This window comes from Tamandua tetradactyla, chromosome 26, assembly GCF_023851605.1.
Source record: "Tamandua tetradactyla isolate mTamTet1 chromosome 26, mTamTet1.pri, whole genome shotgun sequence".
NCBI lineage: Eukaryota > Metazoa > Chordata > Mammalia > Pilosa > Myrmecophagidae > Tamandua > Tamandua tetradactyla.
This window is the reverse complement of record NC_135352.1, coordinates 22,015,565-22,029,194: the sequence shown is the minus strand read 5'-3', so window position 1 is coordinate 22,029,194 and position 13,630 is coordinate 22,015,565. Positions and strand designations below refer to the sequence as shown.

General features: G+C 39.6%; 1 protein-coding gene across 3 annotated transcripts in view; it reads left to right on the top strand.

Moving 5' to 3' along the window:
* The window catches only part of MTUS1 (microtubule associated scaffold protein 1), a 154,932-nt gene that overhangs the window by 64,670 nt on the left and 76,632 nt on the right, over positions 1–13,630 (top strand). The window lies entirely within an intron of this gene.

Here is a 13,630-nt window from a genome sequence, read left to right as displayed (position 1 = left end):
GGAATCATTTCATTTTTAGATTTTAAAAAGAAATGATTAAGTGCTTAACAATTATTATGTACTAGATTCATGATGTGTCCTCATCTCATTTGAAGGGATTACTTTTTTTTCTTCGAATTTTAAAGAAAATTGTACTATAAACTTACAGCGATATGAGAATGAAGAAAAAGGTAGACTTCTATAATATGAAGTGCTGTTTATTTTGACTCGTATTTTAGTATTGGTTTTAAAGTCAAGTCAGGCTTATGAGATTGGAGCACCTCAAGAGTAACTGTTAAGTATCTTAGTAAATTTGGCAGACGTACAGATTTATTTGTGTTACATATCAGAACAGGAAATGGAAAAGTCAACCTATTTCACAGGGACTAAGACAAAGAGCCTGCTAGCCATTCCAGCTGACTGAACAGGATTCTGCAGGGGGCACCCATTATTTCAGCAGGTGCAGCCTTCAGGAAGTTAAAGCCATGTCAAGTAGACTTAGAAGTAAGATCCCTTTTAGAAATAGTGACTAGAATTGAATGATATGGGGGAAAAAGTGGTTTTGGAGCTGTGTGTCCACACACGTGGGAAGACTTTACCAAATCCCAGGCAATCTCTTGACCTTTCTATACCTTTGTATTTTTTTATTTTATTTTTTCGATCCTTTTGGGAAACTTTCTGTAACAAAGAGGAGTGTTTTAAGGGTTGTTTATTTAGATTCAGGTCTAACTTCAACCATAAAGATATTTGGGTGGAGGAAGAGGGATTTGCAACACATTTCCAGTCCCATCCCCAGAGTGGCTGAGTGGGAAAGAATAATTAGTCACATTGAACTGTTCATCATTTGGGAGAGAAACAGAAGAAAAGAAACAGAATCATCGGGAGAATCGGTGCTTCTTATCTTGAAGATTGCCACCATTGGGGAGTGGATGCATAGGTGGAGATCACATCTCTGGTTCTTACTCTTGCTGCTAGCTAGAGCACTTGGCATCTGCTCCCTTTCCTACCTGGGTGCTGGACACCAGGGCTTGGGGGCCCCTGGAGCTTGGCCTGACATCCTAGCCTCTAATTAGGAGCCCACGGCTCTAGTGTCACTTCTAGCACTGGTGGGCTGCCTGAGCAACTAGTTTATCTTCCCTGGGTGTGAGAACCTAAAACTCCTTCAGCTTTCCCAGTTTTTTTATTTTAACTTATTTTGGATTTCAACTTATTTTCTGTACAGTAGCGGCTACTGGTATAATTCCTGGTCCACGTGCTGCTCAGATTCCAGGAACCTGGAAGTGCACACACTATTAAGGAATGAGATCAGTACCCAGGGCACACGAACAAGATGGGATTCTTTTATGTAGCCTCTCAGCTCAGTGAATGGCGAAGCATTTTTTATTTTAAGTCCCCATATGTTTGTGCCGCATAATGTCATTCCTGAAAACAATGAAGGAAAAGTAGGTCTCCTTAGTGAAGAGACAGAAACTTTTTGAGCTTTTATTAACCTGTGTCAACCAGCTTGATATCTGAGTGAAATATTCAGATTTTTCAGAGTTAAAAACTAAGGCTTATTTTATCTGGTGGTTTTCCATACGTGAATGGAAAAATTTAACGTAACCAGAAACATTATGAATTTCAATTTAAGTTTTATATTTTAGTGGCTGGAGGTCTAATAATTAGATTATGCTGTATTGTTAAAAAAAAATTTAACAGTAGCTAACTTGTTTGGATACAGTAATTTGAAAGGTATTTGTTGTGGGAAACTTAATCATCACAGGGATAAAAGCAGAAGAGAAAATCCAGGAGCAAAAACAATGTGTCTTTAGTTCACTGGGAACATGTTGCCATTTATTGTACAATGAAGTGTTTGTGTGTTGGAAAATTGAAATCAAATGGATATCCACTTGTGCTCATACAAAGTTACTCTACTAAAAGGTAAGCAGCAGGAGCATTTCAGCACATTTGGGTTTTCAAAGAACTCTTTCAGTGAACTAAGTAGTAAACCAGACCCAGAGTTGAAGTAGCCATCTTCTTGAAGCTTTAAAATGAACATGAGTAAGAATTGTAATTTAACCCAAAGAAGCGTCTCCAGTGCACTTGTTAAAATGTGGCAATTTATTCAAAACCAGATTATAACAAATCAGATCCAAAGTACCTTTACTTCTTTGGAGGGTTATGTTTTTTTTTTCCTTGAAATATTATATGTCTATTCTTTAAGGGTGATATTCTTGATTTTATAGGGAAATCTTATTCCCTTCATTTCCAAAATTTTGGCAGAACCCCATTATCAGGCATTGACATTGTAAAATAGAATCATTTTTATCGACTCAGTTTTAGCATAAGAGAAGTTAAAGAGTTGGCTAGATATTTGCTATAGAATGGAGGGACCCCTAGTCTCAGATCATAGTAATATTTAAACCACTGCTTCAATTCCTGAATTTTTACTGTTCAGTGATCTCTACCTATTTTGGGTGTTCTTGGTTACCTGGTGACATGCTGTGAGAATATGCTTCCTGAGCTTTACTGTCTCAGTCTAAATTCAGTGGTTTGAAAATTTTAAGTGTATCCTGCAAAGCTATGCTATGGGATACGCAAGGCTGGTGTCGTATCAATTTTAATTCTCTGGAGGTTGCCCGGTTAGGAGGAGTCACCGATTATTCCACAAACTGTGTTCCAGAAGAAATTAAAGCAAATGCTTAAGCATGCTTTCCAGCAACACTCCTGGGCCCTGGAGGGTGAAGACTTGAGACAGCTGTCCAGAGTTGATATTTGGGGGTCCCAGCCATGCTGGCTGCTTGTTAGTGACTTAGAAAGCATAAGCTCCATAAAATGCTTACACCACCCTTGTTGATAAATGCTTGTTTTTCGTTTTTTGTGACCAATAACATATATACAAAAAGGCATTAAATTGTTGCACAGTTATGGCAACAATTAGTGGCAGAACAGATTTCAGAGCTGGTATGTGTTACAATTCCACAATTGTAGGTTTTTACTTCTAGCTGCTCTAAGATACAGAAGACTAAAAAAAATGTCAATATAATGATTCAGCACTCATACGCATCTGTCAAACCCTACCTTCTCTGTATAACTCCACCGTCACTTTTTATCTTTCTCCCACTCTTAAGGGATATTTGAGCTATGCCCATCCTAACTTTTTCATGTTGAAAGGGACTGTCGATAATATGAAATAGGGAGATGGAACTAGTTGATGTTCTGGAGAGGCTGGGCCATCTACATTTCAGAACTTACCTGGTCCAGGGACCCATCTGGAGGTTGCAGGTTTCTGAAAAGTCACCCTAATGCATGGAACCTTTGTAGAATCTTATATCTTGCCCTAGGTGTTCTTTAGGATTGGCAGGAATGGTTTTGGTTGGGTTTTGGCAGGTTGTGATATGTAGCAATGTCTAACTGAAACTTGTGTAAGACTGACCTCCGAGTAAGCCTCTCAACTCTGTTTGAACTCTCTCAGCCACTGATACCTTATTTGTTACACTTCTTTTCCCCCTTTTGGTCAGGATGGAATGGTTGTTCCCACAGTGCCAGGGCCAGGCTCATCCCTGGGAGTCCTCTCCCCCACTGCCAGGGAGATTTTCACCCCTGGATGTCATGTCCCACGTAGTGGGGAGGGCAATGATTTCACTTGACAAGTCGGTGAGGGGGGGAGGGGAAGGCAAGGTATGTTTTGTAAGCTGCTCAATTAAATAAGACTGGATTGTGATGAAAAGTATTTCTAATTATAATACCAGTGATAGCAGCCCACACTTATTAAATGTTTACCAATTCCAGACTCTGTTTTAATTATTTTACTTATAAACACATTTAATCCTTACAATAAGTTTATTGTAAGGCAGGGACTGTTGATATCCCCGTTTCACAGATGAGGCAGCAGTCACAGGGAAGTTAAAATACTTTGCCCAAGCTTATGCAGGAGAAGGAAAAGAACCAAGCAGTAGAGCTCTGGAGTCCACAGAGCTCTATTAACCCTCTCACTATTAGTGTAAAGAAACACTATTAGCATGACCAGAGTTTGAAGAATAATTTTTGCGTGCGTGCTCAGTAAAATGGTTTACAATCGTGACACTTGTCTCTTTGGCCCTTGATTTATAAGTCTGTGTCAGTTTATGTGAATGATTTTAGATGGTTATTACAAATTAATACTTCTGAATAGATAACTGCTTATTAAGACTTCATGATTAAGTCAAGCATCTTCCGAGACCCACCATAGAGGCAATGCTGGTTAGATTTTAGATTATAGAATGTGTATTCCTTCATGAAAATGTGGGATTGACCTTTCAGTGACCAGCCCGAGCCACAGAGGATTACAGATGCTGTACGGAATACACTCCCTTCTCTGGATTCCTTAACCTAGGTGGGGAGGGCAAATGCCTGTTTTTACAACAGCCAGAAAGCAGCGCAAAGGGAGGATGTGCAAAGGCGTGGAAAAGGCCCTTAAGTGCTCTCAGTCTTCGGGGAAGAGAAGGACTTTCAGGGGTGTGTTTGGTGAAGAAAGGTCTCATGTGTGAGATGGATTTAGTTTCCTTCTACAGAAAGAGAAATAACACTTCTAAAGGGCAAACCCTTGTTTTCATTCTTTTTAGTGTGGCTTAATAAAGTAAATTCCTCTTGAGCCAAGAGTACAACCCAAACTTGTAATGACTTGCCTGACTTTGTAGAATTCTCTTTTTGTCTAGCTAAGGACACAGAAGTGAGAGAATGTGTGGTATACTTGAGAAAAAGAGAGACTGGAGTGGGACGGGGCTGAGGCCAGACCACATGGGAACTGGATGGTGCATGAAAGACAAAGGTCTTCTCTTTCTTCCTTGCTAACATCACTGTGAATTCTTGATCATTTTGTAGGCATCCCATATAATTTTTCTCACTTGGAAAGTGATTCTGGAAAAGGTGGTTTTGCGAAGTGCCACAAACTGTGCTTGTTATGTCACTAGGCAGTCTCTATTGTTTTGGGGTTTTTTTATTTTTATTTTTTTTCTTTTTTTCTTTGGCAGTCTCTATTGTTATTTATTCAAGCAGTTTTTTTGAGTACCTAATATATATTGGGCAGTCTAATAGATTCTGGGAATAAAAACAAGCAAATATGCCCTTTGAAGGACCTCACCAGTTGGGGGTGAGGTGGGAGAAGAGTGTCGAAGCAGATCTTTAATGTGATGAGATTAACATTGTCAAACTAATTTTTCAAATCCCAGCTGAACTCTCCTGGCTTTAGTGATACTTTGCATTTATTGTGCTGCGTGCTAATTATTTTCTTGCATGTCCATTTCCTACCAAACTGTCAGATCCAAAAGACTAGAGCCCAGGTCTTGGTCATTTTTAAAATTTTCCAATTCTCAGCACAGCGTGATTATTACATTATTAGTGTTTAAAAGTGTTGTCTGACCTGATTCAAATAGAGACTTGCAGAAAGTACCCTGTGTCCACAGTAAAGAAAACAATACTAACTCAATCTAAGAAAAGACTGGAGAAGAGAGGTGGCATTAGAACTAGCCTTAGAATGTGCACAGAGGAGTTTGCGAAGGTCGCTGGCATTCCCTAAGGTATGCACATATAGAGTTATGAGAAAGCATAGTATGTTTGAGGAACATTGAGACCAAGGTCAGAATGCCTGGAGCGGAAAGTGTGTTGGGGTAAGAGATGGATATGGCAGATCAGTTCTAATAGTTTAGGCACAAACCTGTGAGAGTCATACATTGGGAAAGGAAAGTAGCCCGTGAATATTCAACATATTTTGAAGAAAGGGTGAAGTCTCCTTGCATCGGGTCAACTGTGCTGGTGGCGAGTAGTCCCACTTGTCTGTCCAGCTTTATGGTTGGCTGGCTGGCTAGGTGGTGGGACCATTAAGTGAAATAGAGAATGTTGGCAACAAGAAGAGAGGTTTTGGGAGGAAGGGATGGTTTAGAATGGAGCCTGATGAACTTGAAGGGACTGAAGCCTGGGAAATAACTTGATAAGAATGTTTATGTGTGTATTTGAGGCTTAAGGCGTTAAAAATGTTTAGAGGCTAAGGACGTCTGGGAAGCCTCTGGGAAAAGAGCTGATAAAGATACAAGAGACAGTGACAATTGAAAAGTCAGTGGAAGAGTGGGAATATATCCAGCATGCAGGTAAATATGCCTTGGAAATAAAGAAGGAAATGTGGGAGTGTGTAGATGTAGATACATTTGTAGGCTAAAGAGAACATAGAGGTGCCTTTAAGAATAAAGATTGAGAGTAGCAGCTATGGACAATGGCCGAGATAGCTTCCTCTTTCCTATTTTCCAACTCATTTTATGAGGTTAAGTGATTTCTTCTAAGAGAGCTTGTGCAAATTTATTGACTTGTTGGTTTTTGTAGACTTAGGAAAGGAAATAAACTCAAGATGATATTCCGTTTTGGGAGCTCAGTGACCTCATTGCTTGAAGCAGCTCTGTCCATGAGCCTTGGCCTTTAACGAACCAGGAGGCTTACCGTGTGATTTCTGCAGTTCTTCTCAGGGATTCTCAGTGTGAGTGCCAGATGAGCTCATTCATGACCAGGAAGATAAATTCACTGATGAAGACATGAAGCCCCTTGTTCATTTTCTTGGAGAGGCAGCTGGAGAAAGGATGGAGCCCCTCTAAGTCTTGGGTTTATTGCACCCTGAATTGTGTAAAATCCTTACTTGCAGGACCCACGTTCCCAGGCCTATGACTAAGGATGTTATTTTTCTTTAATCTCCACCTGGAGCAGCAGGCATCTTGTGAATGTACTTGCAGGGGCAGGTACTGACAGTATCACCGCGAACACTATGCTTGTATGCAATTCAAGTCATCGTGAGAACCTTGCATCGTGGGATGTTCTCCTTTCCTTGTCAAATTACCACCCTCTTAAGACTTGCCCTGTTTTCCTTGTGACTCACCTTCACTGCCTTGAGTTTATCTTGCTTGCTTACACTTGAATTTAAACAATTGTTATTAGATATGCAGAATAGAGCTGCTTGTATCCTACCAGTAGCAAGCAGTGTTGCCTGGACGGACTCAAGAATGTGGAATAATAAAATTCACGTTTTGGATATTATTGTTGGGAGGTTTTTAATGAAATTGTATGTTTTGGCAGATCATTCATTCATTTAACAGTTTGAGAGTATATATTGTGCAAGTCACATGCCAGAAACTGAGAACGCATGAGATGAGTAAGGCATCATTTGTACCCTCGAGATATTAACAGCCAAATAAGAAAGATGATGAGTTCTTCTCTCATCATATTTAAGCTTCAAGTGCTTAGAAAAAAAGAGCTATAGGATTTCAAAAGAGGGTGAGGTCACCAAAATCAAAGTTTGCTGAAATTCTTTCTTGCAGTTCTATAGTATAGATGCACTCTTACCCATACGTCAGGCTTGATTTAGTATTGACGTTGTTTAATGTTTGCCCACTGAGACTGCAGGAATAAAGTAAACATAAGAAGTTCTAATAATATAATAAAGAACTTGGCTAGTCTTTGTCCCACATTCCTGTAAGATATCCTCTCGATCTTTGTAATTTCCCATGACAGGAGCATCTTTCTTTATTCCCGGTGGCCTTCAGAATACACCAAATAATTTATGCTAATGAGTGACTCAGGTTTGGGGCTTTGAGCTCTGACACCCTGGGCAGGGAGGGGGATGGAAATCGCCTCCAAACACGTGGGCATTGAGTCCATCAGTCATGCCTACATAATGAAACACCAATAAAAGCTCTTGGGCACTGAAACTCCGGAGAGCTCCTGGGGTTGATAATACATCCATGTGCAGGGAGGGTGTGACTCATTCTGAATCCACGTGGAAAAGGCAGAGGCTTGTTTTTGAGAGCTTCCCTGACCTCGCCCTGTGCGTCTCTTCTCATTTGTGTCTTTTCTCATTGTAATAAAACTATAACCTTAGAATAGTGGCTTTCTAAGTTCTGTGAATTGATCTAGGGAATTATCACATCTGAGAGGGTGGTGGGAACCCCTGAATGGGTAGCTGGTTGGTCAGAAACAAGGGTGGCCTGGCAATTCCAGAACGTGGGGCAACTGGTATCTGAAGTCAGAGCAGTCCTGTGAGGATTGGGCTTTTAACCAGTAGGGTATGACCAAGCTAGTTAGTGTCAGGGTTGCATTGTGGTTGGTGTCCGAATTTTTGAAGTCCTTTTGGAGGAAACATCTAGACTGAGGTATTTTTCAAGACTTGGCTGGTGCACTAGGAAGTAGAAATGGAAGGACAGTTAGGGCCCATAGTATAAAATGATAAAGATTGAGTTCAGAGTTAATAGAGCTGGATGGGGCCATGGAGAAGGGCAAATGAGCAATCAAAACACAACAGATTTTGTGATTAGGCAGTTAGCAAAGAGAAGAGGCTTAGGGTGCAGGGTAAGCCTAGGTCTGACAGTGTCAAATAGGAACAGGGGGTCCATCTCCCACCAAGTACAGCCTACCTTCTTTTTTTTTTTTTTAACCCCTCTCATATCTAATTTAACCAAGCAATTTGGATGGTTTAAGTTTCCACTGATTCCTCCCCACTGTGCTATTTTAAATAAAACTGGGAAAGAAAAAAATGATCTTTTATCTCACCATTGCCAAATATTTTATAATTTCATAATATATAATTACTCAAAACCTTTTCTTTTTGCAAATACTCATGCACGTGTGTTTTTAAACAGTTGGTTGATTGGATTTAAAGGGTATAGTGCCTATTTTCTTAGATTCTTAAATATTCTTTAACAGTGTATTAGATTTGATCACCTGAATGTGCTATGATTTGTTTCTTCAGACTTCAAACATCGAAGTTTTTTCCAGTTTTCCCATTATTCCAAATGTCTCTACCCTGAAGAATTTTGTACAAAAGTACATAAGCTGGTCGGGTAGATTCTATGGATGCATTCCTCAAGGTAGAACAACTGGATCAAAGGGTGTAAGCATTTTTAAGATGTTTAATATACATTGTCAACTTGCCCTTTAGAAAAAGCCTACAAGTCTGTGCTCATACTCTCAGTAAGTATGAGTCTTTCCCCACACCCTTGCCAGCGCTTTGACATTTTTATCACTAGCCAAATATTCATCGGTTAGGAAGATGCAAAATGGTATCTTATTTTAATTACTAATTGAATCATTTATTCATACATAGAAGCGCTAAGCATATGCCACTTCTGGAGTACAGCAGTGAGCACAAGATCAAAATATACCATTCTTGAAGTGACACTCTTGGGGGGGGGGTAAGTTATACCTAAGTAAATAAAGTATATAGCACGCTTGATAGAAAAAAACAGAGGCAGAGAAGGGAGATATGAAAAGTCACATTGTGTGTATGTTGATATTTTAGTAAGTATAGCCAAGAAAGGTGGCTTGTAAGAAAAGGCCTGAGAGAGCCAGAATATGGGTATCTAGAGGATAACCATTCCATTTTGAGCAAACAGTAAGTGGAAAGACCCTGATGTGCAGCTTGACTAACATGCTGTAGGAATAGCCAAGAGTGAAGCAGAGAAAGGAAATGTAATAGGAGATGAGGTCCAAGAGGAAGTGAGGAGCCAATGATATCTTGCAAATCATAGTTAGGACTTTGGTTTTAACTTGACTGATATGTTAAGTACAGAAGTGACATAACTGACTTTGAATTTTAACAGGTTCACTCTGCTATTTGTGTTTACAGTAGACGAAATGGGGACAAGAATGGAAGCAGAGAGGTCAGTGAATACATATTGCTAAAAATCACCACAGATTATGGTTTCTTGGTCCAGGCTTGTGGCAATGGAGGCAGTCAGGTTCTAGACATGTATTGAAGGTATACAAGTTTGCTTAGATTGGATGAGGGATGAGAAGAAGAGAGCATCGTGGATGACTAAAGATTTTGGTGTGAGCAATGGAAGGATGATGTTGCCATTTACTGCTGTTGGGAAGGATTATAGTGATACGGTGTTGGAGGGAGGGTGGATGTCATGAGCCCATCTATGTAGCTATTAAGTTTGAGATGAAATACATATGCATGAAGATGTAGAGTTGAATATACATGTCTAGTGTGCATCAGAGAAGTCTAGTGTAGCAATATAAATTTGGCATATAGATAGTATTTAAAGTCAAAAGACTAGATGAGATCACCAAGAGAGTAAGTAAGAAGGAAGAGAAAAGTCAAGGGTACTGCCAGGGTACTCCCTGGAGTATTCCTAATATCTCTGGGGTACTCTTAAGTTTAAGGGTCTAGGGAAATGAGGAAGAATTGCAAAGGAGACTATTATGGTTTGCTAAAATACTGCCGGAATGCAATATATCAGAAATGGGATGGCTTATAAAGAAGGAATTTATCAAGTTACAAGTTTACATTTCGAAGGCCATAAAAATGTCCAAACTAAGGCATCCAGAAAAAGATACTTTGACTCAAGAAGGCCAAGGTCCGTCACATGAGAAGGCACGTGGCTGGCATCTGCTGGTCCTTGTTCATGATTCAGTTGCTTCCAGCTTTTGATGCCAGTGGTTTCCTCTTTAAGCATCTGTCGGCCTTCACACAGGTCCTCAAGGACACAACTCTGTGTTCTGGCTTGCATAGCATCTTGTGGGAAGGCCTACTGAGGCACCTGCTGGGCTCTGCATCTCCAAACATCCATGTCCAGGTGTCGGCACTCCAAGCATCTCCAAATGTCTGGTCTCTGTTGGCTCTGAAGCAACTCTCTTTTCTCCAAAATATCTCCCCTTTTAAAGGATTCCTTTAAACTCATCAAGACCCTCCTCGAATGGGTGGAGTCATATCATCGCCGTCTAATCAGAAGGCCACACCCACAGCTGAGTGGGTCAGTCTCCATGGAAACAATCTAATCAAAGGTTTCCACTCTACCATATTGAATCAGAATGAAAGGACCTGGTGTTACTGGGATACACAACACTTTGAAACCAGCGCGTAGACCAAGAAGGAGCATCCAGGAAGATAGGGAGATCAGTCAAGAATGGTGTCTTAGTTTTCTGGTTGCTGCAACAAATATCCCATGGTGGGTTGGCTTAAGCAGCAGGGGTTTATTGTATCAAGGTTTAGGGAGCTGAAAGGTGTGTTTTCTCCCAGAGTCAGTAGCGTTCAGGTGGACTGGCAATCCTTGGGATTCTCTGGCTTTCCCATCACGTGGCCACGCTATCTTCTTTCTTTTCTGGGGATCCTTTTACTTCCCAATATGAACTTCTCCCTGTGGCTTTCTCTTCATAAAGCCTCCAGTAACCTTAAATACCCTCGTTCGGTTGGGCCATACCTTGACTAAAATCTTCAAAATACCCTATTTACAGTGGGTTCATATCCACAAGGAAGGATTAAGATTAAGAACGTTTTTTTTTTTTTTCTGGGGCACATAATTCAACACAAGTGGTGTTATAGGAACTAAATAATGAAAGCCTTTCAAGAAAGAAAAGTAATGAATTAGTTGTGTGAAGTGCCTGGGATAGGTGACTATATCAGTTAAGAACACATTTAACAGCAGTTAAAAGATGAACCCAATCAATTGGCTTAAATCAGAAGTTCTTTTTTTCTTTTTTAAACAGGAAATCTAGCAGTGGTTCCAGGTTTGGTGATTCAAAATGCCATGTTTCTGTCCTTCCACTCCTCCCACCTCAGCGTATTGACTTTTCTGTTTGACTTTTAAGTCAAAATGGGTATATGGTTTCTGTCTGGGGTGAAGCAATGGAAAGTTTTAGCAATGTTTGGATGGCGAGGGTAGTGCCGCATCGTGAATGTGATCCATCCCTCTGAACGGGATGCTTGGGTGGGGTTGAGATGGGAAGGACTTATGTAGAATATATGTTTTCACAATTGAAAAAAAAAGAAAGAGAAATGAGAGAGATAATGGCAAATGCAATGCATGATACGGAATGGGATAGAAGAATGGTGGAGAAAAGGCTCAGGGACATTATTGGGACATAAGAAAAAGTTAGGTTATGGAAGGCAAGCTTTAAGGCTGTTCGAATTCATGAAGTTGATAACTGTACATAAGTGAGTATCTTTGTTTATAGGAAATGTGCAAGGAAGTACTGTGTGTTCAGTGAGTATGATGTGTGCCACCTCCTCTCGAGTTCAGAAAATAGAAAGAGGAACAGAAGGAAGGATAAAGGTGGCAAAATGTTGGAATTAGCAGATCTGTGTTCTGGTGTTGGGGATGTTGGGAATTCTCTGTATGTGGGGTTTGTATCATTTTGCAACTGTCCTCTACATTTGAAATTATTCGGAATGAAAAGTTTAAAAAAATGGTCACCAGGAATTCCAAGCGCCATGTCCTCCTGCTATTGTCTTCAAAAGATGGAAGCGAAGGACAGCATCCCAGAAGTAGGGCTTTCTCCTGGCATGCTTCTCTACTTTTATTAAGAAGAGGATTTTATTTTTATTATTTGGCAACCTACCCAATAGCAATATTTTGTGTTATTGGCACAGACCAGAGCACATGGTCACTCCTAACATCAAATAAGATCGGGGAAGCAAATATTTGACTTGTTAAACCTTTCTGTAGACTGTGAGCTATAGTGTTGGGTAGCTAAATGAAAGTGTTTGACCCAGTAAGATTAAACGTATACATATTTTTAAATTATATTAACTATTTTTATTCTTTTGTTTAGAGCTTTAGTTCACATATATTTAGGGGCCTGTACCTCTGTGGTTGATTTGATATTTTCCTTTATATACTAAAGACACAAATCCTTTGTCCTGTGTTTTTATATATGCCTTTTAATTTTTTTTTTTGCATGGACAGGCACCAGGAAGCAAACCCAGGTCTCCAGCATGGCAGGCAAGAACTCTGCCACTGAGCCACCATGGCTCACCCTATATGCCTTTTAATTTTATTTAGGATTTTAATTTTTCATTTTTATGTTGTCAGAAATTTCTTCTTCTGTAACTTTTCCTATGCATCAGTGCTTAACAAGATCTTCCCTACTAAAAGAGAAGGTTGAATTCTATTTGTTTTTAAATCATTTACTTTTTTTTTTTTTTTGCATGGGCAGGCACTGGGAATCGAACCCGGGTCTCTGACTTGGCAGGCAGGAACTCTGCCTGCTGAGCCACCGTGGCTCACCCAAAATCTTTTACTTTTTAATCCAATTTTAATTTTTGTGTGTTGTGAGAACTAGTAGCTAACACTTTTATGGTACTTAATATGTGCCAGGGGCTATTCTTAGCATTTAAAAAATATTAAGAAAACAATTTTTTTAATGAAAAAATATATAAAGTCTCATTTAACCCTCAGGAGAACCTGTGAGGTCAGTACCATTATCATCACTCCTATCACTACATATGAGGAAATAGAGGGCATAGAAGGTTATTAGCTTAGCAGGGTCTCTCAGTGAGTATATGGTCGGAGGCAATTTGGCTCTGGACTTTTTACTACTACACCATACTGCTTTTCTAACTTTAATTTTTCCTGAGTGGTTCTTCAAATACCCTGACACCGCAATGCAATGTCTTTCCTAATTTGAAATATCTTTCTTATCCTATTCTGAATGGTTATATTTCTGAGATTTATACTCCAGTTTATTAAACTGCCTATATAGCTTTTTTCCAATACTCTACTATTTTTATTATTTTATGGTATTGTACGGTAACTGGTGAAATAAGTTCCTTCTCATTTTTCTGTTCTGGAGGTTTTGCTATTCTTAATTATTCTAGAGTATTTTAAAGATTATTATTTTTAAAATTCTCCCTATTCCCCCTTTAAAAACAATC